Source organism: Corvus kubaryi, unplaced genomic scaffold (genome assembly GCF_017639235.1).
Source record: "Corvus kubaryi isolate FWS band 111438036 unplaced genomic scaffold, C.kubaryi_AGA036_p1.0 134, whole genome shotgun sequence".
NCBI lineage: Eukaryota > Metazoa > Chordata > Aves > Passeriformes > Corvidae > Corvus > Corvus kubaryi.
The window spans coordinates 3,026,674-3,053,214 of NW_024580668.1; the positions used below are offsets into that span (position 1 = coordinate 3,026,674).

Here is a 26,541-nt window from a genome sequence, read left to right on the forward strand (position 1 = left end):
GGATGGATGGATGGATGGATGGATGGATGGATGGATGGATGGATGGATACACACCCACAGGAGCTGGCCCCAAGCTCAGAGGCCAGGCCGAGAGCTTTGTGCACAGGCAATGGGTTTGGGGGCAGGCGTGGGGGTGTCTGTGCAAGTGAGGCACTGGAGATTGTGGGCATGTGAGGACCTTGGATTTCCCCTCTCATCCTTGGCACACACACAGAATTAACTCTTCCCATCCTCATCAGACACGGTGAGCTCTGGATGTGCAGGGCCCTGAGCTGCAGCACAGCCCCAGCTCTGGTGGGTGTCTGCAGCGTGTCCTGGCTGCTGCAGGTCACTGTGCAGAGATGCTTTAAAAACCCCCACCCCAACCCACCGAGCACAGCCCGAGCCCGCTGCCCCACAGGTCCCAGCACAGTGCTTACAACAGGCTTACTCATTTCTCCAGTGAGTAAGACTGAAAGCGGAGCCCCACAAGGGCAGGACCGGGGGCTGATAAGGAGCAGCTCCCTAATCTCCAGCCCCAGCAGCCAAAAGGGCCAGGGTGATAACTCGCAGAGCCCCCAGCTCCCAGCAGTGCAGGGTGCTGCTGTCGGTTTGAGCGTTTGCAGAGCTGCACCTCCTCACCTCGCAGGGTTTGTCTGCAGTGGCCCAGCCCAGCCCAGCACCCCTCGGCCTCCCCAGGGGAGCCAGAAGGACCTGGTGGTGGTGGCAACCCCAGGGCTCACAGCCTGGCCCACTCACCTCCTCTGCTCTTGATGCCTTGAGCTCCTGGGGCACAGCCATGGGGAAAGGGGACTACATCATTCATCTGATCAATCAACCCTGTAGGAAGAACCAAAGTTTAGAAACTGGAGGTAGGGAAGGTCCCAGCTGAGGTCCATCCTCATGCTCTGGGTCACACCAGGAAGCCAGGAGCACAGCAAAGCTGGCAGTCCCCTGATTCAGACCTGGGCTGGGAGGCTGGGACTTTGGCTCAGATACCTGGGTTTTGCTGGCTGGGTCAGACCCTGTGCATGCCCATCTCCTGTGGCACACACCCACTGCTGCTGCTGCACTGGCTCCGTGTCACCTGCCCCCAGCTCCAGGGATCAGCTCCACTGCCCCCTCACTGGCCCCGTGTGCCAAATTGCACATGATAAGCTCTGCTCCACAGCACATTTTTGTCAGAGGCTAGAGAGATAAAATCTTAAAATAGCTCACCATGACATTCGTCAGGGTCTGTGCCACCACATTTCCCACATGTTGCTGTCCTCTGTCCCTGGCTTCAGCCAGGAACATCCCTGCAGGAAGGCTGGGCTCCTGAAATGCAAAGCAGGATGTGCAGAGCTGCTCCTGTCCTGGAGCATCGTGGTCTCCAGGCAGCATGGGACTGAGTGTGACACCGCACTGAGTGTGACATGGCACTGCCAGCACTGTGGGGCAGGCTCTGCCTCTGCTTTCAGGGTGCCCCCACTCCCACAGGCCCCGCTGCAGGGCCCCCATCCCATCCTTGGCTTGCTCCAGGGAGCACCGTGCCCTTGGCCTCTTGGAGCCTTTGGCTCCAGCCAAACACCACTTGGCCAAGCCCCCAGCACGGGAACAAAAGCAGAGAGCCCCAGCGACGGGCCAGAGAGCTGGGGGAGGGTGCAGCTCCCTGCTCAGCTCCTCTCCAGCGCTGGAAACCAGCGGGGCATAGAAGGGAACCATCCCCTTGCTGCCTTTGTCACTCCTGGTGCTGCCCAGGGCTGCCCTGTGCCTTTCAGGGGTGCTCTGGTGGCTCTCTCAGGCTGGGTGCCAAGGGGAAGACCGGGGTGCCAGCATCTCCTCCTGGAAAGCCCACTTCCAGCTCTTTCCTTGCAGGAACCCACTTCTTTAACCCCTCTGGTGCCAGCTGGCCAGCACGGTGTCCTGGCTGTGGTCCCTGGGCTCTCACAGTGCTGCCAAGCGAGTGGCATTCAAAGCTTTAGCCTTTCCCAGCTTTTAGGCACATGCTCCAACTCTCCCTTATTTTGTGTTTAGCTTTGGGCAGCAAATATCACGTCATGGTTAAAGGCGCAGCTTCAATTCATATCTATCTTGATTTTTTTTAATGAAAAACAAGATTAAAAATAGTCATCAGAGAAAACAAACACTGTAATGCCCACACAGATTTTTTTTCAAACAACTTCAAAAATGCCCATGAGAGCCACTGCTTTTAAGTGTTGGAAAATCACAGTGGAGCCTTTGCAGTGCTGACATGGCTCTAAGGAAATGAAGCATTTTGTACAGAGGGGAAAACATGGTCCAGGTGTTACTGTACCACAAGCCCCAGCTCCTTCCTCTGCACCTGGCTCACACCTGGCTGGGGGCAGGTGGCTCTGCAGAGACACGTTGGGGATACTAGGGAAGTCCTGCCAGCATCTCCTGGCCATGCCAAGGAAAATCATTCCATTTTCTCTGCCCTGTGCCTGGGAGGGGCTCACAAACCTCCCCGGCTCAATGTCACCTCCAGTCCCAGCCAGTCACGGCACAGGCTGTTATGGCACACCAGGCTCCTTCCTTTATTCACGATACTAACTCTTTTATTCATGATAGGAGTAGTAAAAGCAGATGAGCTCACTCCAATTAGGTCATGGCCCTAGAACAAGCATTTTTCTCCCACCTCCTGGTGCAGACATGGTGGGGGACAGTGGCATGCCACCAAGAACCCACCAGCCCAGTGGCTCTTCCCCTCCTTACCACACATGGTACACGTGTGAGGCCAGTGCCTCACAGAATGGCCAAGTGCCTCTGGTTCCCCTGTGTGCCACAGAACAGAGCCAGGCTGGGGATGAGCGAGTCCCAAGCTCACAGGGATGTCACCTGTGCCAAAGGGATCCTGGGGTGCCAGAGACCCTTAGCTTTGGAGCCAGCAGAGCCCACATCGACTCGAACTCAACTCTGCAGGCTGGACAGGACTTTTGGGGGGTTGTTTAGACTTGTTAAGGGATTTCCCCAGCCTCCATGGCCTCACTGCCCTCCCTCAGAGACACCAGCAAAGCCCTAGGGACCCACGTGCCTTGGGGAGCAGCAATGCAGCACAGCTCATAGCCCTGGTGTGTTTGGGACAGAGCTGTGAGGAAACCCCATGCAGGAAGCATTGGAAGTGACCCTGTGTGACATGTGCTGCATGGAGAAAGGGAGGTTCCCTCAGCAGGGGCTGATTGTGCCAGCGCCCAGCAGCCACCCAGTGAGGCAGAGAAGCTGCACCCCCATTTGACCACAGGGCTGCAGAACCAGTGGGGATCTTTCCAGTGCAGATCAAGGGCTTGTCTGAAGCCCCTTTTAAAAAACAGATTCATTCCCAGCTTCAACCAGCCCTCTGCACACCAGAGTGCAGTGGCTCACTGGGCCTTCTCAGGGAGCTCAAGGATGCTGAGGCCTAGGGAGAGGTCAGCTCAGGGGAAAACCACTCTGGAGGGATCTAACCTGTCTGGAAAACAGCTTTTTGCCACTGTGGGCAGAGTACAGGCAGCACCACTGCCTTACCCAGCCTGCGCTGCCAGAACACATGGCACAGGTTTGGCTTTCCCCATGGAAAGGGCAGCGTGGCATCATTGCCCACGTGGGAAAGGCTCAGCTTTGTGCCCTTGGTGCCCCTGGACGCTATGTAAATACTGGCAGGATTTTCTTAGCAGCACGAAATGCACATCTGCTCATGCAAAGCTGCGGGCGGTGGCCGGGGAGCTGCAGCCGCTGGCCAGCGCAGGAAGGTCGCTGCCATGCACGGGTGCCTCCCCAGCATGGGCCAGCCTCCCAGCTCGAACTGTTGGCCTGAAAGGGCTTCCTGCATCCAAAACAGCCATCCCTGCTCCTCTCCTTGCCCAGAGAGCCCGGGCTGATCTGCAGCCCTCAACAGGGTAGGCAGCAAAGAAGCACCTCAGTGTGTCAGCCAGGGAGAGCCCCCAGCCCTGCAGCTCTGCTGTCCCCGGCAGGCTCATGGAGATAAGGCTGGAGGATGATCACTTCGTGCTGCCATCAAGACAACATGACTTGAAGCCCGACTGCTTCCAATACCGTTTTTTTCCCTTAATTGTTCTATTTCCATGCGCCTGTGCACACCCTGCTCTTGCCAGAAAAGCCAAGTGCTGATCATTGTCAGATGGTTCACAGAGAGGTTTCTGTTTTGTTTTGTTTTTTCAAGGATCCAAGATGATAGGGGGATGGAGACAACTTTTGTCCTCTGCTTAAAATAATTCGAGCTTTCCACTGTCTACGCCAGGCTCAAGCTGACATTTGCATAACAAATGAGCTTCTCCCCACACTTCAGCCCCTGGTGACCCCTGCAACTCTTGCACGAGGTGGCTCCATTTCCTTCTTTATCTACATCTCCATTCCCTCCATCACCTCCATCATCTCCATCTCCCATCTCAGCCCTGAATCTGGGGAGGGGAGGGCATGGAGAGGGTTGTAAGTTTTTGGCACTTTTGTCAGTCAAGACTCTAAACAGCTTCTGGAACATTTCACCAGTAAAACATTTGCTTGGTGACCAACAAATAATTCCAGGCATGTTTTATCTTGCTGTAAAAATGCCACAAAGCAGCTGATTAGTGGAGGTTTCTCTCCAAGCTAAAACCTGTTGACAGCAGGACCAAACACTGACTTTCCCATTATCAGCAGAAATGGCCTCTCTGTGCTGGGCATTCTCCAGGCAGTGATGGACAAGCACAAGACTCAGCTCTGAGAGCCTGCTTGGGTGCAGAAAAACCAAGCAAAGCCCTGCAAGTTTCACAGGATTTTTGTTTCACCCCTGAGACAGATTAACACTTTGCTAGTTCAGATGGATAAATTATGCTATTGCTCTTTAAACCAATTTCCTCGCCGAGTGTTCCAGAGAACACCTGCTGCAATGGCTGAAGTCATGATTTCCAGCCCAGCAAGAAGATAAAACTGCTGCCAGAGTCCATGGCCAGACCTGCTTTGTGCAGAACCACATCACCTCAGCCTCCCTGCCAAGAAACTGGAGGAATTTTCCAGTTCCCATTCTCCTTCTGGGAGGGAGAAAGAGGGGGAGTAAAGCTTACATACCTTTGTGAAGCTCTGAGAGGCATCAGGAGGGTTTTCATGAGAAACTGGATGGAAGCAAATGCTATCAGAGTCCAAATGCCCCATTAATTATATCAGAATAAGAATAATGATATAAGAATGTCATTCTGGGGAGAAGGGAAGTCCCAGCAGTCCTGCTACAGCCTTCTTACACAATGAAAAAATGTTGCAGTTACTCATTTTGAAATGAGTTTTTTGTAAGGGTTAGATTTTTTTTGGCATGACAACACATTGTGGGTACACAATTTAAAAATTAATCCATGACCAGTCAGAAACAATCATCCCTCCCTTTTTCTTCTAGAGTAAACTCTGAAATCTGGCTTTTTTTAACGTAATTGCATTTATAGAGCAAACCTCCAGAAGCCTTTGCAACATTAAACATCCACAGGTTCTTTCTGGGCAGCCCCCTGATATCAGTGAGTCACTGCAGCCCCCACAGCTCCAAGTGGAGGGCACACATCCCTCCTCCAGCCTGTGCTTCCCAGTGGGGGAGATGCTGCTCACAGCTCCTGGAGACCAGGCAGCAAATGCTTAATATAAGGTTTGAGGTTCAACCAGCCTGGGCTGTGTCTTTCCACAGCAAACTCAGAGCAGTACAAAGTGAGGTACGAGGCAAAATCCCAGAGAAATTCTCCTGAGTAATTTTTCTTGCCTCCGTGGGTTTGGGACTTGTTTTAGTGGACCCTAGCAGGCTACAGCCATGTGTATCCCTCCTTCTGTGTGCTGCAGGACTGTTATCCCTGCTGAAGGAGCAGAGCTCAGGGCAGGCCTCTCCAGCAATCCATGGTGGTTTATGGTGCTGCTCTCAGCCCTGAGAAGGGGTTGGAATCACGGCTTTCCTGGCACAGGCTGAGCAAACCCTGTGTGTCCCCAGGCTCCCCTGACCCACCTGCTGTCTGAGGGATGTTTCAAACATCAGCCTGAGATGCTGCTCTCTCCACTTGCATCACTTCCCCACAAAACCATCCTCCTTTACATGCAAACCCCCAATCTCAGCAGCTCCACTGGGCACTGGCAGGAGACACCAACACAGTTCTTAATGCCCAGGCTGGCAGCCCTGAGCAGGGCAGGACAGGTCCCCTGGGCTCACCACGGGTCACAGTCCAACCTGCTTGGCTGCTTTGAGTTCTGCTCGACTCCATCAAAGCCTCAGAGACACCATATGGCTCCCGGGGATGTTCCTCTGCAGGATTTGGTTTGCAGCACAAGAGTTGTGCCTGGCAGAGGCAGCAGAGCAGCTCCCCCCACCCTGTTCCAGAGTGTCCAGGGGTGACAAATGGCTCTGATGGCACCAGGGTGTCCCCAGCCCACGCCAGTGCCCAAAGCATGGAAAATGCATTGCTGTTTCTCACGGTGCTGTCCCAGGGACTGCTGTGTCTGTCCCAGTGGAACAGGGAAGGGGAAGCTCTCCCTGGATTTTTGGAGAGCCCTGTTGTGGGTTGGAGGGACAGGCGGGGATGGCAGTGGGAGCCAGGATGTTTCTCCTGGTGACTGCTAGGAAAAGACCAGCCTGGGAGCTGCCTGAGCTGCCTTCACTGCTGCACAGGCCCCAGGGCTGCAGAGGCCAGGAGAAGTTTTCCCTCAGGCTGAAAGAGCCTCCAGCTTCCTTCTCCCAGGTGTTTTGAGAAGCTCATTCCCAAGAACCAGTCTCATCCCAGGTCAACCAGGCACAAGCACCACCAGACGTCTCGTCGTGGGGCACCATCTCCAAACAGTGCACTGAGAGCTGGGGAAACTGAGGCACCTACAACCCCCAGGAAAACGCTGCAGGCTGTTCTCATATTGTTTGGGAGGGACAGAAGGGACCACTGTGCCCTGAACCCTTGGTTTGACCTGGCACCTTCCACCAGCAGCTCCTTGTCCTCCTCACTGTCCCCTCGCTGACCCAGTGCCACCAGGTGACAAATCCTGCAGCACCAGGACATGCTCCCCGCAGGTACCAGTGGCCGTTTCAACAGTCACTGGCTGAAAAGAGAACAAAAACAGCAACAAAAGACCAACAAATAGTTGACTCTGTTCCCAGGCAAATAAAAAAGAGTGGGTTTGGATCGTCACTGCTGTCCCTTTGTTTACCGAATGCAGTAACAAAAACGGCCAGGAAACAAAAAAAATATATTCTCTGATAGCGCCAATTTATTGTGGGCAAAGCAGGCTGGGACATGCCCCAGGGAAGGAGGGTCAGGCTCTGGGGACGGGAAATAAACGTGCCCAAAAGCACTTAAAAAACCTGAAAGGACCAGCCCTGATTGCAGCAGTTAGAAGTGATATATTCTTGGCATGGAAACAAAAAGCAAATTCATAGCAGGTTTGGAGCTGATCTTACTAGCTTACATGGGATTTTATACTTAGGTAATTCTATTGTTGGCTGGAGCTACCTGATTTATGCCTGAATAAGGTCCTGATCCTGCAAACATTTACTGATGTACTTTAGTTTTACCTTTGCCCCAAGCCATCCTACTAATTTTCCTGCAGTGAGGGTAGTGCCTGTCTGCAGAGCCGGGGCCTTCGCAAGAGGAAAATCTGTGTCGTAATGCCTGAAATGAAGAGGAAATTTTGCAGTGAGACAAGAACTCCCCCAGGCTGTGGTCATTCCCCAGCCTGAGACACTGCCAGCCCCAAGCAGGACTCCCAAGATTGCCCGTGCAGCCCCTCTAACCCACAAGATTCGGGAAGCAGTGGGGGAACATCCCTAGCACGAACCTGCAGCTGCATCGAGCTCTGAGTCTCTGCAACACATAAAGCAGCAGTGTAACCCCGAGTTTACTCTCATGACACCCCTCTCCCCAGGGCAGACCCTCCAAACAGGCTGCTAAACCTAGCAGAAGCCATTTGGACTGTCCATTTCCATTCAAGAAAATGGCATTTACTGTCAAAAACACCAATTTACCCTGTAAGGCAAAATAAATAGATTAATCCATCAAACGCTCTCCTTTGACAGGGAAACCACTGGGTTTGCTCCAAAGCGAGCAGGAGAATAGCAAGCTGTCCGAGGTGACAGGAGGAGGCCCAGGAGGAGAAGCTCTGAGCTCTCCCACCTCAGCATTCCGGCCAGCGAGATGCCCCCGTGGCCGCGTGTCCGGCTGCGCTGCTGCTCCCGTGCCCCTCGCATGCTGCTAAAACCAGGCAAATGAAATAAAAAGGGGCTGCGAGCCTCGGAGCAGCTGCTTTCCCCACTGCCGCTGCCAAGCCTTTCCGAAAGCACAGCTATTCCCCGGCGCACGGGAGAATTAATTTGCTTTACAATGGGCTCCGCGGGCAGTCGGGTGTCTGCCGCAGCCCGGGGGGAGCGTGGGGAGCCAGGAGCAGCACCTGCAGCCAGCCCTGAGGGTGCTGAGGAGGCTGGAGGGGCACCCAGAGCAAACCCCCTCCTGTACCAATCCCTGCTGCCTCCCGGGGGACACTTGGCCAAGACGCATCAGTGCCAGCCCCCAGCCCAGCGATGTCCACCAGCAAAGCTCAGGTGCTGCTTGCGGACCTCGGGGCACTGCAGCTCCCGCAGATGAGCTGTGGGATCTCTATCCCCGCAAAACACACCTGGCAAAGGGTGCCAGCAGCAGTGGCAGGGCTGGGACCAGGGGCGGTGGTGTGTCCAGAGCCTGCCTTCATCCCACAGCCCCCAGTGCTGCTGTGCACCCCGGAACGCTGGGCTTTGTGTCCAGTGAGCTCCAGGACACTGCCATGGCCACACAGAGGGTCTGCCCAGAGGTTCTGCCCTGTGTCTAATGAGGCTGCAGCATTGGAGACAGCACCCAAAGGCACTTCCAGAGCAGCTCCTCTGAAATGGGCTTTGTTTATGCTGTAGCAGCCTGGAGAAATGAATATTGCCTGCCCAGAAAGATTTAAATATACATAAAATTAGAAGGAGGAAGTGTTAGCTAAAATTTCGTACTTCTGGAAGGCAGACGGTTCGTTAGCAGTACTTTAATGAGGCTCTAACCTCACTGTAATGCTTTTATTAATGCTCGTTGCTTACTGAGTGCCAACTGCTTGGCTCCTCTCCGACAGCCCGGCTGGTCCACAAAGAGAGGGGTTGAGGGGTCCTTTGATGCAAAACGTGAGCACGTTTCCCCCACAGCCAGGACAAACGACAGTTGGTGAGATGAGACAGCCCCAAACCCAGCAGATGGTGCCCAGAGCAGGCAAAGCAGCGAGAGCAGGGTGGGCAGGAGGGACACAGGAGGGAACAAGGGAAGGGAGAAGAGGAGGTGCCAGTAACGCCATCGACACTGCTCCTGTTGGCTGCAGCTGGGTCAGCATGAGGGTCAGGCAATGAGCAGTGACAGGACATCAAGGATGGATGTGCTCGGGGTTTGGTGACACGGGCAGACAGGGGGAGGTGCAGGATCCAGGAGGCAGGTCCCAGTGGCTCAGCACTCAGCCTGCTCCCACCGCTCTAGTGCTGTAGATATCTCGTGTGCTTTGAGGCCAGAGCTGCATCCAGATCTCACAAGAGACATGCTTTGGTCAAACGTGAGTCCTTAATCCAACAAACTTCCAAACACCCAAGACACCATACCCCAAAATTATACTGTGACTGTGGAGGGAGAGCCTGTGCCTTTGAAGTGCTCCCAGCCCTGCTGCGGAGCTGATCCAACTGAAGGAAAACCAGGAGAGGATGGAGTCCCTCCTCCAGCCACTCTGCCCTGCCATGCCCTTGTCCATGCCCCTGTTGGCTGCAGAGGGGAGGAAGGGACACCACCTGCTTGTGGAGCTCACCTGCTCATGGGGTGATGCCCAGGCACCTTGAGCCCCCCTCTCGGACGTGGCTGTGGCCAGAAGGACAAGGATCACCTCAGCAGCTGCTGGAGCACTCCCCCACACCTCCTGGGAGCCGAGGTGAGCATATGCCGTATGCTTCTCCTCCTGTTCCTCGAAACTCTCTGAATAGAGGGATTAAAAATCACCCCTTGCAGCCTGAAACAAGAGAGCCAAGGCTCCGGCTGATATTCCAGCACAGCGGAGAACAGGTGGGCTGCTGCATCCGTGCTGAGCAGGAATGGGAACAGCTTGTGGGAGCCTTGCCCTGGCTCTGCCTGCGGGGCCACCCCTCCCAGGAACGTGCCAAGTAGAATCCCATGCTGGTCCTGGAATCACAGCACAGAGCCAAGTGCAACAAGGAGCTGAGTCTGCTGTCCCACCATTGTCCAGTGATGGCTTCAGAGGCAACCAGCGCGTCCTCGGCAAAGAAGAGTTCAGCACTGTACCATAACCAACTGAAACGGGCTTTCATGTCATTTTAGTCAAAAAAAAAAGAGGGAAGAAGATTATCCAGAGAAAAGAGGAGGAAGCCAGCAGGCTGCCAGGGCACAAAGTGATGGGTGAAACACAGGGCAGAGGCAGGAATGACCAGCTCCTGTCCTCACTACATTCTGCCCAGCCTGCGAGGCAAAACCAGCAAACTACAAAATCTCTGAACTAGTAAATTCACAACCTATTTTTTTTTCTCCACATAAAACTGACAGATTCAAAGCCAAACATGGAAATATCTCAGGGTGCTGATGTGCGTTTTTCTTGTTAAAGTTTCTCTGAAATCTGGCCTGGTTCTTGTGAAGAAAGAAAAAAAAAAAAAAGCAGAGAGAAAAAAGAAATAGGATCTTTTCAAGTAACACTAGTTAGATGCATCCGTTTTTAGAGTGACTGCTATAGGCAACTGGGAAATTGGTAAAATAAAAATGTTTTCCCAAATATTTTTTGCCCAAATATGATGTGGTTGTTTTGTTCTTTTTTTTTTTTAAATAAGACTTTGATTCAATGACCTAAATTTATCAGAAATCAGAATAAAGCAGAATCTAGAAATGCAAATGAAACATGGAAAATAAAATAGGGCAAAACAGAATGGCAAATGCTGTGAAATTTTCAGCTGGAATTTACAGCAGCATCTAAAGCCCACTCACACCAGACAGTAAATGCTTGTTCCAAGCACAATAAAATAGTCCCAGAATAAATCTTTTTAGTTTCTACTGGCCCCATCCAAAGCTTCCCTGCACTGACAGTGAGACCTTGAAGATCTCCTGGGGCCCAGGCATCACTTTGCACTTGTGAGAAAGTGTGCCAGCCTGAAACACAGTGTTCTGAATCCCATGGTTCCTGTGGCAAAATATGAGAAACTTGGTATTTTAAATGGATTTTATCCAGGGCATAAAGCAGAAGAGTTTTGTCCCAGTGCAAAATGGGAAAACAATGTAAAAAACTGAGCACAGCAGTAAACAAGATGCACATTGGCAGTGCTCATCACCCTGGCAAGGGTAATTGCCCTCAAGTTTAATCAAGGTAGAAGGAGGGGATTTGGAAGCACCACATCCCGTGGCACACTTCCCTGCTTTGTCACATCACACTAAACACTCGATAAAAGCTCCCTTTGAAGAGGAGCCAAGCCCATCCTCACTTGAGTACAGTGATACTGCACTGGGTTAGCTGAGTTGGGCTTCCACTTGTGCAAAGAATTTGTAAGAGGCAGAAAAAACAGTAGGAGTGAGCAGACAGTGTTGCAACTCAAAGAAAACTACAAAACACAGTGCAATAATTAATTGTTGGGGTTTGCCTCTATTTTTTTTGCTGGCAGTGAGACAAACAGACTACTGTATTAGTAAAATGTATCCTTCTCTACAGATTTGGATATGTGTCAATAAATATTCAAAAATCACTTGCCATCTCCCCAAAATCATGAGATGGGTAAGAAAATAAATAGAATAAAAAACCTAATAGTAACAAAGGTTTTTCTTTTGTGTCTTTGCTTCTGAGCTGTTGGCCTGCCAAGCTAATTTCAACAGAACCTTGGTTAAAGGAATATAGAAAAAGGGAAGGTGAGACTTTCCCATCATTACACCAGAAGAGTTTAGTTTCCCAGGAAAGCAAATCTGTAACGCGATGAGATCACTTCCAGCTGACGAATCTGAAGTTTGTTTTTAGAAGGCTAAGAACAACAAAAAAAAAAGAGATTAAGAAAAAACCCCAGCACCCAAATGCAGATCACTTGGACATTGGGTATTTGGGCCCAGCCAGAGTGGGTAACATGCCATCCTCCTGCTTCCCAGTTAGGGCACAGGGACACTGGTTTCCTCAGGGAATTCAGCTTGGGCAGAGGTGTGAGTGGTGACGGATCTGCTGCCTTCGCCAGATCAGCGATTTCCCAGTGCCCAGTGACAACCCTGGGATTTGTCCTCGGTGTGACCCCACCCCAGCCAAGAGCTGGAGGGGCTGGGGGCAGTTCCACTCCGGGGCTTTCATCCTGGCAGGCACAGAGGAGCCGCTGCCCATCCAGCCAGGGCAGGGCAAGGTGGGAGCTTGCCTGCTCTTCTCCCGCATTACCAGGGGCTGATGGAGGCATTCTCCTCCTCCTCCTCCTCCTGCCTGTGCCAGAGCCCCACCCTGGAGCACAAACAGCCTCTGCCCACCATCCCTGCTCCCTTTCAGCCCATGCCCAGCTCCTCCAGGTGTTGTTTGCTCTCCCAGCACAGCTCTTGTTCAAAGAGAACTCACCACAAAAGTTCCGTGTCGTTGCTATTGATCCTCAGCCCCAGCCTGGTTTTGTAGAGGTGACCAAGTGAGTGGCAGGTGGTTGGTTCTTCTACTTATTTTCTGCTGGATGGGGACACCAAATATTTGCTTTCTGAAATATTTGCAGCAGCTCCACTACAATTAAAAACATCAACTGAAATGCTCAAAAAGGGTGGGGAGTGATCCCGTGCCTTCACTCTCCCTCGAGCTTTGCTAAGATGACACAGAAACTCCTGGGCTTTGTTGCTTTGCCATGGAGTGCATCTCAAGGGCAACACATGTGATGGATTAACCTTTGGTTTCACTGGAAGATGCCCACAGGAGTGGATCTGGACTCCTGATTTCTGACCCATAGCAGACCAGTCCTAGGGAACAGCTTTCACTAACACAAGTACAAATGCAGAGCAGTTAAAGCACTCACCAAACCAATCCCATTGCAGCAGAACAATTCAGGCCCTGCATTTCAGGAACAACAAAACTGCCTGAGGGTATGTGCTAATTACAGACTACTCCTATCATTCCAGTTTGCTTTGCAAGACACCATCCAGACAACCAACCAGAGGAAGAGTGACTTACCTTTGATGAGAGGAAGCTCCAGCTATGATCAAGCGTGGATGTTGCACTGAAGGCAAATTTAGGGTAGGCTGAGCCAAGTCCTCCTCTGTATGAGCTACACACACTGTTCAGTAGTAGAATCACTGAGTGATGTGTCCTCATCTGCGACCTCCAGAAGTGCTGAGTTCCAGATAAATTTTCTCTCACATAATGGCCACATTTCAAAAATAGACCAGGAATTTTGGAGACAAAATTCTCCATTGCTGAGATGTCCAAAGGCCTTTGTGCTCCAAGGTTCTCACAATGCCTCCAGATGCAGCAGGGGCAGCGGGAGGAGGGCTTCCTTCCAGGCAGGGACTGCTGCTGCAATAGGTGTTCAAAGCCACAACTCAGCATAAGTTTTGCAAAAAGGGGACACCTACACAGACCACAGGATTGCTTGGGACTGAGTGCTGCATCCAAAGATCTGCTGGTGAAATGCCACTGCCTTCAGGGTGGAACATGGGATGGCAAAGAACAGGTCCATCCAACTCGGCAAATCTGGGACAGAGACTCTGGCCAGTGGGTTCAAGCCATGCCAGTCTCTTCCCAGCTCTTACTCTTCTTCATCGCCTCTCCTGGATGAGAGAGGCAATCATTTAGGAGTGGATTTTTAACTCAGTGCCATGGATCACTGATAGGATCAGACCCACAGAGCATGAAGGGTATGACTCAGTGCAAAGCACCTTCTATTCTGCCATCTTCCTAGGCAGACAAAATGCTTTTGGCTTTGTGCACTCTGCAGTTTCTCTCTTTTCCTTTTTTTTTTTTTTTTTTTTTTTTTTTTTTTTTTTGCCTCTTGTAAAGACTTTGCTATGTCAGAATCTGTCAAACAACTCCTTGTGCCATGTTTTCACAAGAATCCTACTTGCTGGCCAGTGCCAAGCTCCCTTTTAAACAATACTCAGTGAAGCATTGCATTGCCTGTGCTGCGCTCTCGCATGCCATATTTAGACAAAAGCCAGGGAATTCCCTGCCCTAGATGAGGGCTTGAATGAATGGGTTCTTCTCCCACCTCAACTAAAAATGTATGTGTTCACATCAGCCAGGCCTTCCACCCAGCTTTATTTTAATTCATTCCACAATTTGATTTATATACCTAGAAATCTGAACCAGGGGGAAAAGAAAATATAAAAAAACCAAAATGAAACAACTGAATGCGACCACAGACACATGCTTAGTCCCGCTGGGTGAATTCCCAAAGAGACCAAAACCAGTGGAAAAAACCCACCCAAATCCCACGCTAACACACGTGAGAAAAACACGCAAACCCCACCCCACTGCACAGCTGGCAGCAGCTGGATCACGGCTGTAGGTGGCTTTTAGTGCATTGGCCCAGGGCAAGCAAAGAGCTGACACTGCTGCAGACTGTCGGGGGGCTCTGGCAGCGCACCTTGCGTGCACCTGATTCCTGTGGAGAAAAGGAATCCCCCCATGGCAGGGCGAGGGGGGTGAGCAGAGCGGGGAGCTCTGCGGTTGCTGCACACCCGGCCCTGCACGTTCCCGTTCCCCGGCAAAAGCCGGAGCTCTGGGGCTCTGTCCTGACGCTGCAGAAGTCAATGGGGCTGCAGAGCCTTCTGGAGCGCTATTGAAACGCCACATTCCAGAGCACTGTGCTAATCGCTCCCCGCCAGCCCTCCAGCATCACTCCACTCACTGATGTTTAAATTCTTTGCCATACTTTTGTCCACAGCGCTTGGGCCCCCCAGATTTTTTGACATGTGGTCCTTCTGCTCGCTGCCAAGTCTGCAGGGAGAGGATGTCAGCCTCACAGCACCAAAACAGATGCTGTCCATGCACTAACTCTGCTGGAAAAGCTTCAGATAAAGGCCTGTCTGCCCTCCTCCTCTGCCCCATGAGCACTGCAAAATATTCATCATATCTGCCCCAAGAACCTGCTTAGGAGAAAATGTGAATCCTGAAATTGAGAGTCAGAACATTGTCAAGCACAGTGTACATGCCCTGAAACATGGAATGAAATACTCTGAGAAACAAGGTAGAATTTGCACTAGATTATTGATTTCATATACATATATAAAATCCACCACAGCTATCTCAAATATATCCATACTGCTGGTAGGGATGATGGGGACCTTACTGCAGACAGGATGCAGACAGGCACCTTTTAACTGCTGTCACTTAATTCTGCTCAGTGTGGGTTGAGCTGACACCTTAACTGAGACATCACTCAAGCCCTGACTAGCCTGGTGCTCCTGGTGGTGTTGCTGCTGCCCAGAGCATTCTGGGGACGGGGAGAGAGGAAAAAAATGATATGGACAGAGCTGTAGAGCTATGAAATGCACCCTTAGGATCATATGTTCAAAAGCACTCAGTTCCCGTTTAGGAACCTAAATGAAGTTGGCAGGATTTCAGAAGTGCTCAGCATCTATCAGCTCCTACTGAGAACATGCTGAGCTCTTCTTAAAACTGTCAGAGAAAAACAATTTGAAGATAAGAGCCAGCTTGTGGCTTACAATTCACATCATTGTATGGGTCTTCAGAGCAGCTTGGCAAGAGCAAGAATAGCTGCTTTCACAGATATTGCATATAAGTCCACATCTCCAAGCACAGGGCCAGGTCTATAAGCAATCACCCCACTGGCTGCCTCCTGAAAGAGCTCTGCACCCCAAGGAGAATTTTCCACTTCATGTCAGTGATGATTTCACAGCATTGAGTAAGTGGGAGTTTGCACCTGACCATGCCAGGACCAACCACGTCAGTGGAGATGAGAAGGACCAAAATGAGTGCTTAAAAACTCAGAACATAACCCACGGGGCTGCAGACAGGGCAACTGTGAAAACATCTGGAGAAATGCACTAATTTGGTCCTAACTTATATTAAGTTTTGACATATAATTAGTAGCAATACTAAATGCCAGTTGGTACCTCCTCTCTTTGAACCCTGAAGTGCTCTTTGTTCTGTGAAGGAGAAAGATCTCCCAGTGGTGACAAACAGCTAAAGCCATGGGAACCTTCCACAGACAGAAAGATTTGTCAAATCTCTCCAAACACTTCCAGAGGCATCAATCCAGCAAAGAACTTAATCACTGCAGCAATCCCACTTGCCCTCCTGGAGCCACTGATCTATTTAAAAGGAAGGTTGTGAATTCAAATCTTCCCACTGCTCACAGCTCCCCCAGCCTTGAACCAGCTGAACCTTGGTACCACACCAAAAAACCCAAATCAAGCACAGCAGCTCGTGCCAGGCTCCAGCTCACCCAAGGACATGTTATGATTCTTGAAGGGGACTAAGAGCAAATTCTTCTCATCAAAATCCTCTTTTTCACAGTGTCCTTCATCTTACATTGAGATTCCAGCAGCTACCTTCCAGGTAGGAGCAGCTTGCTTATCCTGACTTTCCAGGTATTTCAGGGGTTACAATGCCTGTCTGCTCCTTAGCTTGCTATGTTGCTGGGTCTAATTCCACAGAAAAACTCCAGAGATTCTTCTGGGCACAGCAGGAGCTGAAGGATCTCATGAATCTTGCTACCAACAGGTTCCTCGACTCACCTTGGTGTGGGAAGTGGAACTATAATTTAATGTACTTCCCTAGATGAGGGTGCTGCACCTCAGTCAGAGCTGCAGGAGGGCATTACCACTCATGGTATTAGGACAAAACAGGTGGTTTTTTCTCTTTTAGCTTAGGAGAAGCTTCATGTTTTCTCAGTAATGGATCAAAATCCCTCTTGTTGAAGGTGGAGGCAAAAGTATTGATTCCAGAGGAGCTCTTGCTCCTAGCCCAGCTCAAGGACCCGGGAGAGAGATGAAACACTGTGCAGTCAAGCATTGCCAGACTTTACAAAGTCTGGCCGTATTGATTTATCTCCTGACGTCTCGACACAAAAGCAGAACAGCAGAAGAAAGCATAGCACTATTTTCCATTCTGACTAAAACAAGTAGTCCAAAACATGCATGAATTTAATTCGTCACTCCTCAAATATAACAACTCATTATGATTCATTACTCCCAAGTACTCTAGCTCATTTTCTACAGCTAATTAACCTTGTAAGCAACAATTCACCCAAGAGAGGATCACTCTATTGCCATGGGGAAGGCTGCACTCTGCCTTCTCCTGTAGGAGAACAGAAGTGCTTGCCATGGTCTGGCCAAGGGGCACTGCTGCCCTTTCTCTCCTGAATTTGCTGAACAGGGACAGCCTGAGAAAACTCATTTAGAAAAAAAATGGAGAATTCTCCATTCCAGTGAGCAACATATGCTCAATCCAAACACAGTTTCCTTGGGAGCAGTGAAGGGCTGGTTGGCCACTGCTGCAGCCACCGAATGGTAACAAATACTTGTGCTTTGCACAGCTGAGCTGAGCTCAACTATGCTGGAGAGAGGAGTATGAAAAGGGAGGTAAAGATACTAATGCTCATCCTGGAGCAGTGAGAGGAATGGTGAAAGGTGCAGCTCCTGGGGATGATGCCCTGTCCTAGGGAAGCTAGTGGCTCACACAGCTGCGTGGAGTTTGAACAAGACCTTTCAGTCTTTCTCTTGGTCCCTTTTATACCCTGCTCAGATTTAAACATCCTCTCAACTTCTCATATATATTTAGACCAAAGAAAAACACCATTAAAATGCCAAGGAGGCTTTCAAGATAATTGTTATATTAAAGTAGCTTCAATCCTAAACTCTGCTCCTGTGAAATTACTCACTGGACAGCCCTTTTTAATCCTGCATTACTAATTAAGTGCTGCTGTCACTGTCAGATGATTGCTGTTTTCACAGGTCAACCACAGCAGGAAAGGGAATTCTAACAAAACACTGCCTGACCCCAGGGATTTACAGGCAGCAACTTTTGCATTAGGCACCACAGTATAAAGTCACACAATCTTCACTGCAAAAAGTGCCAAGAGCTGAGCACTGCTGCTGGTTTTGAGGCACCAAATGCCATTTCCCTGGCGTGCCCTCACGCTGCTCCCACGGAGGCTTCACCCGAGACGGCCGGACAGCCTGAGCGTCACCCAGTGAAACCCAAGAGCTGTGTCCATTTTTAGAACCAGCCTGCCTGAAGATCTGCTGCATTATCTGGGCAACACGTAAGGGAACAAGATGAACTGCAGCTCCCTGAGCCACTTATTTACCTTCTGTTTAAACAGAACCTCTGCAGCTCCCCGCCCGTGCACCCACTTGCTCGGCACCTCGCGCAGGGCTGCTGCTCTATTTTTAAAGGCATGCCACTGGCTTTCATCTGAAGCTGCCTGGTTTTTTTTCTTTTTAGCTCTCATACTCTTTAAACGAATTTAAAACATGCTGGCAGATAAAGGTAGTGAGGGGAGATACAGCAAACGCACCATGGTTGGTATTGCAAGTTCAGATTAAGGCAAGGGATATAACCCAAACAGAATAACAATGAACATCTAAACTCAATGATTAGGGCCAAACAGCAGCAGTCCTTGCTAAGGGGACCATCTCCCATGTATATGGAGTGGGATTACTTGAATCAAGACTTTAGGACTTGTTCTGGTAGCAGACAGACTGGGGTGCTCACAGCAGGGAGGAACAGCAAGTGGCAGCTGTGAGGAGTCCTGTCAGGGAATGTGGTCCCTGAAACACCGTTTGAAGTAGTCTGGGGCTTGCCAGGGAGTTAAAGGCTCTGCTGGTCCCAGTTCTGAGCCCACATGAGCAGCACTGCAGTCAGTGGCCTTGCACAGTCACTCAGGTGGAGGAAGCACTGCTAAAAGTCTCCAGCAGTGCGGGAAGGTGGAAGGGTGCCAGAAACACGTGGCATGAATATCCAGTGTCCCCCCATGGGACCCCAAACCAGGGTGCATTTAACACCCTGGAACAGAGAGACTGCTTCAAGCTTGACCCAAAACCCTCAGAAACTCTCATCAGTATTTAGAATAAAACTGCTGAGGCCATGAACACTGACAGACTGTAAATAGGGAAGATGGTTGACTACACTGATACATCACCAACAAGATGAGAAACCATTTCCAAAACTTCACATTTTGAGAGCTTGGAGATTTCCTAGCCCATGCCTTTGGTCTAGATTTTTCTGGGCTAATGTTCAGGTGCCAGGCTCTGTCACCACTGCAGGAGCTGCCCTGAGCATCCTGCTGACGGTCCTGGTGCTCCAGACACACACCTGGCTCTGCTGCACTGGGCAGGCTGAGCTCGGCTCCATTTCAGATTCAGGACATCTCTGAGAACTGGTTGAAACGAGGACTCGCTAACGCTCCCATCAGATGCTGCTGGGCCTTTTTGTGCCAGGAAAACGGATGTGTGCAACAACAGCAAAAGTGCCTGGAAGCTTCCCAAAGCCTGAGTGAAGTGGGGGAATGTTGAGTGGCATCAGACAAAAGGAGCAGTGATTTAATCTCCACAGATGGGGAGGAGGGAGCAGTGTCAGGAAAAGCAAGAGGATGAGATTAGCTAAGCAATAAAATGAAAATGAGCAAGAGGTGGAGAGAACTGTGCTGAGATAAGAGGAGGTGGATTACAGGGCTGGCAGATGGAAGGGGAGCAGGCAGCCAAGCAGGGAACAAAAAACAGGTAATAAATCTGGAAGAATTGTCATCACCGATGTTAAACACTATTTTCAGCCCATTTTCTCCAAGGAAGTAAGTGGTTATGGCAGAGGGAAGTGCTGTGCCGTCCCCCCAGGGTGCAGTGACACTGCCTGCAGCCCCAGCCATTGCAAATGGCCAGCAAGGTGTGTTTGCTTGGACTCCAAACTCCTGCAAGACAGCCAGAATCCTTTCTGACACCTGGATAAAGCAGTCCTTTAACACAAAAGGTGAAAGAAACTGCTTCTTTCTCGAGGGCCTGACCATCAATTTGACTCAGCCTAATTCAGGAAAGAGACACCTCATCTCCTCGGCTGCTGAAAGGAGCATTTCCTCCAGCCTTGCTGGAGCTCATTAGGCTGGGTATCTCAGTTCCGGGTGATAAGGCAGCTTTTATCAAGAGACTTTCATTAATGCAGTTTAACTGGCAATGGATGATTGATAACAAGGAGACATTTGACCACAATTTAAGTCATTAAGCCCTTGACCACCACGTTTTTGGAAAATAATCTCTACAATATCTTAATCTGTGTCATTTTAGCAAAGCCACACTGCAGCTTTCCAAATCTGTGAATCTCCCAGCCCTCCATTACCCAGGCAGGTCAGGGCCTGCTGGCAGCACATCTATCTCAAGAGGTTACTTAAAATCATTTATTTGTCATTGCACTTTAAATCTGGGAGAGGAAATTAATGGACAAAGAGATGTAATTACCTTGTGAGTCTGAGAGCTCTTCAGGGCAGGAACAGCTTGTTGCTCTGCGCTAGTGCAGTGCCTGGCCCAACAGGGTTTGTGTAAAAGAGCAGCAGTGGTGGCTCATAAGTCATTGCAAACATCTGTGTTGAGTAATAAATACCTGGTTTGAGATGACAATTTCCCATCCAAAAGTGGGGCAAGGTCAGACTAACCCCGTCACTGCTGAGTTGGGTTACATGCCTGCCCTTTCTTTATTCCCAAATGGATACCTCTTCCCCCTCTGCCCCTTTAGCTCATTTAATGTCTCTCTAACCTCCAGCACAACCAGGAAAGGAGACAAGCAGGTCACAGGGTGCTGTCTGGGGAGAGGGATGAGGTCAAGGGAGAGCCTAGATCAGAAGTTCTTTGTCTCAGAACTTTCTGGAAAATCCCATTCCTCCCTATCAGGGATAAGAAACATTTCTACCATGCTGAAAATGAGCGCATTTAAGAGCATTTTTTTCCCTAGGAAAGCACTGTGGTTAGGCAGTTCTTGGATAGACTGTGGGAGTTGAGTGCAGGAAATTCAACACCCTCTGTTATACACCAGAGGTCAGGCTAAGGGTCCCTTCCAATCTAAACCATAAATTTATTTAGCAAACCATTACCAAAAAAGCCCCTCCAAAACCCCCTCCAGTCTTCCACTCAGCTTCTAGAAAACTGTTCAATAACAAGATCTGATTGCCAAATGTTAGCAAAGAGGCCAAAACCATCAGGATCTATGTTTGACTCCAGTTTTTATGGCGGCCCCAGACAGCCAGGAAGGCTCTGGAAACAGCATTCCCTAAAGAAGCCCAGAGCTGTAGCCGAAGGGCCTGGGGCTCCTGGCTCCACAGGCACTTGCTCCTTATCTGACCCCAGAAGCTGCTGTATTTCACAGGCTGTTCCAAGCTGGGATGTGGGAGAGCTCATCCTGCTGGAAACCATAATTAAAAACATTGTCTGAACACAAACCTCTGGTGTGCCCAGAGGGGAGGAGCAGCCCCATCCAGCAGAGAGAAATGGGGCTTCAAGGAATGGTTGGGCTGAAGGGGACCCAGGAGGGCAGCACGGAGTGGTGGATCCAGAGGGAGGTTTCACGGGAGGATGTCAGCACCAGGCAAAGAAAGTGCCCAGCACTGACTTGCCCAGCTGGGACATGCCCAAGTCCAAAATCCAGCCCAGGAGGCTGCAATTGCTGCAGCTGAAATCAGTTGTGTCAGGTCCTGGCAGCAGGTGTCAGGAGGAGCTGATTTCCACCCCAGGATTAGCAGCAGGATATACAGCACATACCCTGCAAAAGTGTGATCGTATCAAAGCTCCATCTGTACTCAGGCAGGAGCTCGGTGCTATTAAAGACTACTGGGGGAGAAATAACATTTTTTTCTTATTACCAGTTAAACAAGCTTCCCACACCTTGAAAACGAATCATTCTTTTTTCTTTAAAGAGATGCCTCTACATACCTTTTTCTTTCAATACAGATAATACACACACATCTAGCGAGATGGACAGTTGCACATATTTTAAAATCCAGAATATTTAAAACGCTGTGTTTATCTTTTTTTTTTTCAGAGGAGCTCAACTGTTCTCAGCTTGGATGCAAAGACACATACTTCCACTCTAGGTATTTTTGGTGAGGAGGAAAAGATAAATAGATAGTGTATTTCGAACGTCACACTTTCAGCTGGTTTTATCTAACTTTGGTCAAGAATTTAAAGCTTTGCACTGAACACCAGCACATTTCAAGCCTGAGCTGTAATTCTCTTCTCCTGACAAGAATTTGCTGCTAACAGAGCCTATCTGTGACATGGGAACCAACAGGCTGAAGCTGAAACCAAGGCTGTCAAACTCACTTCACTTATTAGTTATGAAATGGGAAAAAACAGCGAGCAGCGGTGTCACATGGAAACATGAGCGCAGCGGTGACACCGCCTTTCAAACGGTGTCAGCACTAAAACCAGGCTATAGATTATTTGGAAAGTAATAAACACCGATCTCGTGATTCTATTCTGGGCTGGTCCTATTACAAAAAAGGAAAAAAAAAACCCTAAACTATCAAAACAAAACCAGAAGCCGACAGCCCCGAGCAGTTGGCACCGAGCGCAAGGGCAGTGCCCGGCTGTGAGCGGGGACCCCACTGTCCAGCGCCAGCCCCTGGGCTGGGGACAGGGTGATTTACATGGGGACAACTGCTGCAGCCACCCCAGCTGCCTGCTGCAGGGAGAGGGGCTGCTCCCAGCCCCAGAGCATGCACCAGCTTTGAGCTGCCTTTTCCCTTCCTTATCTTTTTTTTAATTTTAAGGCCAATATCCAGTGCCAGGCTGCCCTGCTGGTTTGCCCTCACAGTTCAGAGATGGTTTCACAAAGAGGTGGGTGAGCTGCTGTTGTCCTATCAGCCATCCCAGGAGGGCATCCATCCCCAGGACACACACGACTCCCCTGAGCCCCCCACCCCTGAGGTCAGCTCAGATGCTTGGAATGACTTTTCTTAATCTTCAGCACGTCAAACCTTATTAGTTGATTTTATTAAATCTCTCTCCAAACATCTCTGAAGTAACACTTGGTGTTGCTGTATCCCGAAATAGCCACTCAGTCTGAGCTTTTGGCAGCCAGCACAGAGACTGGATGGGACCCCGGAGAGTCAGATTAAGAAGGAAACTCACACCCAACCTACTTTTCCTTTTGATTTGCACAGCCTCTTCCCAGCCCCACACAGCCCCCAAACCTCTTTTACCTTAGGAACTCTGCAAGCATCACTGCTTCTCCAGCTGCCTTGAGCTCCCAACTGGGCCCAGGACAAAATCCTGCTTGCAAACAGCTCCAGCTGTACAAGATCTGCACTGATTGTGCAGCTGCAGGAACCTTCCACCAGTATCCAGATCATTACTCTTCCTGGTACAACAGGCTTTTATTTCTGCTGTCTGAGAGGTGAGATATCCACAAGACAGGGGTACAAAGCCCCTGCCACTGTTAATTATTAAAAGCATTTATTACTGGATCTCTAGCAATGGGCGGGTGGCAAATCTTGGGTGAGCCATAAAATTTCCACAAGAGGACTTTTAAGGGGAAAGAGTTGGAGGAAATCACAGTGCATTTGAAGTGTAATATGAAGTCATATCAGTGACTGTTTTGACATGGCTTTAACCTCTGACTGCAGAGGTTTCCAATTTAAAAGACATCTGGTAACGGACGATTTTGCAAGGTAGACAATTTAAAAGACATCTGGTAACTGATGATTTTTACAAAGCCAGAAGTCCATTACATACATTCAAATGAGCTTGAAAAAAAGCACAGGCACATCTGGTGTCATGAACATGAGCTCGGAAAAATCCCCATTCTCTGTTGCAGTGTTGCTGGTTTTGCCAGCAGTGAAAAGCAGCACAGACCTGACCCCGGGGGCTGGAGGGACAGGATGGGCAGGTGCCCTCCTGGGCTGAGCAGTCTGGAGCTGGACTTCTGATAGAGCAGGTCTATGGCTTGGTCCTCAACCCATCCTTGCTCTTAGAGCCAGATCAGCAGCCTGGGCCACCTTTCCTCATCCTGAATATCACCTTTCTTCACCCACATAAATAGAATTATTTGCATCTTTCCCACAGACAAAAGATGATCAGATTCAGCCCTGAGTCAAAAGATCCTCATTTGGCCCTGGATGTGTTCAGAGCGTGGGTCACACACCAGAGCTGGAGCACAGAAAACCCTGGCTGTGTAAGAACCAGGGAATTCTGCCAAAAAGACCAGGGTTTTTTTCTGTAGTCAGCCCTTGGAGAATGCTGTCTTTGACCAAGGAAAAAAAAGACAAAAACAACTATATAGAAAAACTCCATCTTTTGCAAGCTTACAAAAGCATGGCCATGTGCCACAGAGGCTAATGGGGTCCCCAGCAATGTTCCCCATCATAACTCAAATGGCAGGAGCAGACTCTACAAAGTTCATCACTCCCTCCTCTTGTCTTTTTTTCTTCTTTTGGTTTGTTTTAAATAAGGCCATCAGCCCCTTGATAAAAGCAGCCATTACGAACTGTAGAAAGAGTTTTCCAAACAGCTGCTGAGGGTGCTGAGCAGCCCCCCACAGAACCAGAGGGAGGGCTTCCCACAGAAAAGTTTTCCATGTTCTCCCCTGCACAGAAGAAAACTCTGAGAGGGAAAAACTCTGCCTTTGAAAAGGGAAAAAGTTCTGTTCCAGTCTCAGCTGAGCAAGGTGTGAGCTCCACCTTCCTCCCCATCCCTCCCAAAGGGGATAAACTGAAGATGCCACTTCCCTGAAACTTGACCAGAAGTTCTGCACATCCCACCGTGCCCATGCTGGCAGAGATGCCACCAGGCCCAGCCATTTCAGAGAGCTGCTCTGAGCACTCTGGACTGCAAAAGTAACCTTGGTCTTTCCTCCTTCACAGGGACAAACCTTTCAGGCTGAAAATCCCCTTTCCCTCTCACAGTCTATTCCATTACCTGACCAAAAACTTCACCAACATCAAGGCACTGTGATTTGTGTCCTGAGCAGGCCTTGCCAGGAGAATGACCTGAAGTCCCATTCACCAGGGTCTATTTTTCTTCTGTTACATTTAATGGGAATTCTCTGACTCCAGCAAGGGGAGGCTCAGCCCTGAGTTTCTCATCTGTCACTGCTCTCCAGGGTTCATCTTATCTGGAGATTTCCCTGAAGCCAGTCTGGCTTAATTCCATCAAGTGGGAATGAGCTTCCGAGCTTCCATCGCCCCTCTTATCACTCCCTGCCTTAAACAAGTTTGACCTTTTGATTGACTTGAACTTTGGGCAGCATTAAAACACTTGTTCTGGCAGATGAGGTCAGTCCCTGAGCTTTCTGCTGTGTGTAATGGGACAGTTAATGCTACACTGGTTTTAAATCATGGCATATTCCCAGCTGCAAGGACAGGGAAAGAAACAAAGCTCACCAGAAGTTGTCCCCTGACACCAGCCTGGGCCAGGCTTGTGCTGCAAGTTTCAGCTTCCAGCTCCTGCCTCGTGGTTACTTCTGGTTGCACACTCTGCAAAGAAAAAGAAACCTTTTAAATAGTCTAGAAAAAGGTTTTATCTTGATCTTCCTCTCCTCTCCACCACCCCCTCCTGAATTCCTGAAGCAATCCATGCAAAATCCCTGAAAATGCCTCCTGCACAAGATTTTCGTGTCACTGCTGACCTTGGGCAGAGGATTTTAATAACTAACAATGACAAACAAAACCTCAGAAGTGAGATGTTTCCATGGCATTTAAAATAGACTTGGAAGGGAAGATATTTTGTCCAAACATATAAATATCCCTCAAGCTGTCACAGGCCAGAATTTGTAACATCATGCTATATGTCAGACTTGAAAAGGAAAGAAAAACCAACTAGAAATGGATTACAAAGAGCAAGTTGAAAGAAAAGCAAAAACCAACGACATGGGGAAAACCACACTGGAGCAAACCCAAATCTTTTCATCAATGTAGAAGCATTTTATGTTAACGTGAAGAGAAGTTAATTCTTTTATTAATGAAGGATTTTCTCCTCTGCCATCTCTGCAGGATTCAATGTAGACAAGTAAGAGCCCTGTCAGTGACTTCATTGCTCTCAGTTTTATATAAAGGGGTTGGACACACACTAATGGGCACTTCTTTGTGGCAAACAAGAGTCAATAATGGGCATTTTTTCCCCTGCTTGCAGAAGAATGCTGGTGAATTTAACAGATTTTATAATGTTTGCTTATTTAAAGTCATGGTTGTAAAAATTACAAGAGGAAATCTTAGTTGTTAGAGGGAAATTTATAGAAAAACCTAATTATTGAGAAAGTTTTTCTTCAGAGGGCTGTCCTCACAGGCCTCCCCCATGTTGGTCACTGCTGTGAGAGGCCATGGCTGTGATCTCTCAGATTATCAGGACATATCCAGAGGGAAAGACCCTGGGTATCATCACTTCTAAGGATGGTGTGGCCACCACTTAAATAGATGGGTTGATGCATCCTCTGTCTTGGTCTACAGATTGATTTTTAGGTGAAATAAATTCCAATTAAAGTGCATAGAAATCTGGAATATGCTTGTAACAGCATTCCACTTCAGAAGTAAAACCCTGGGGCTGATTTCCTAATTACGAATTTCCTGTATTGCCCCAAAGCTCTGCAAATGCCATATTCCTTTACTTCCTGCCAGCCCTACTTACCCAGAACATCATTTCTTCAGGGAAATATGGCTGA

The 26,541-nt window shown here is 49.5% G+C and overlaps 1 long non-coding RNA gene across 5 annotated transcripts in view; it reads right to left on the reverse strand.

Moving 5' to 3' along the window:
* Positions 1-25,491, reverse strand: part of LOC121672696 — a 27,991-nt gene extending 2,500 nt beyond the window's left edge. For 2 of the 5 annotated variants that reach the window (XR_006018948.1, XR_006018946.1), the window contains exons 1-4: positions 25,268-25,491; positions 13,114-13,455; positions 5,023-12,621; positions 739-819 (exon numbers count right to left, since the gene is read on the reverse strand). This is a non-coding gene — a long non-coding RNA (uncharacterized LOC121672696). The other 3 variants (XR_006018947.1, XR_006018949.1, XR_006018951.1) reach the window with 3 other exon arrangements.
* Positions 25,492-26,541: the final 1,050 nt, after the last annotated feature.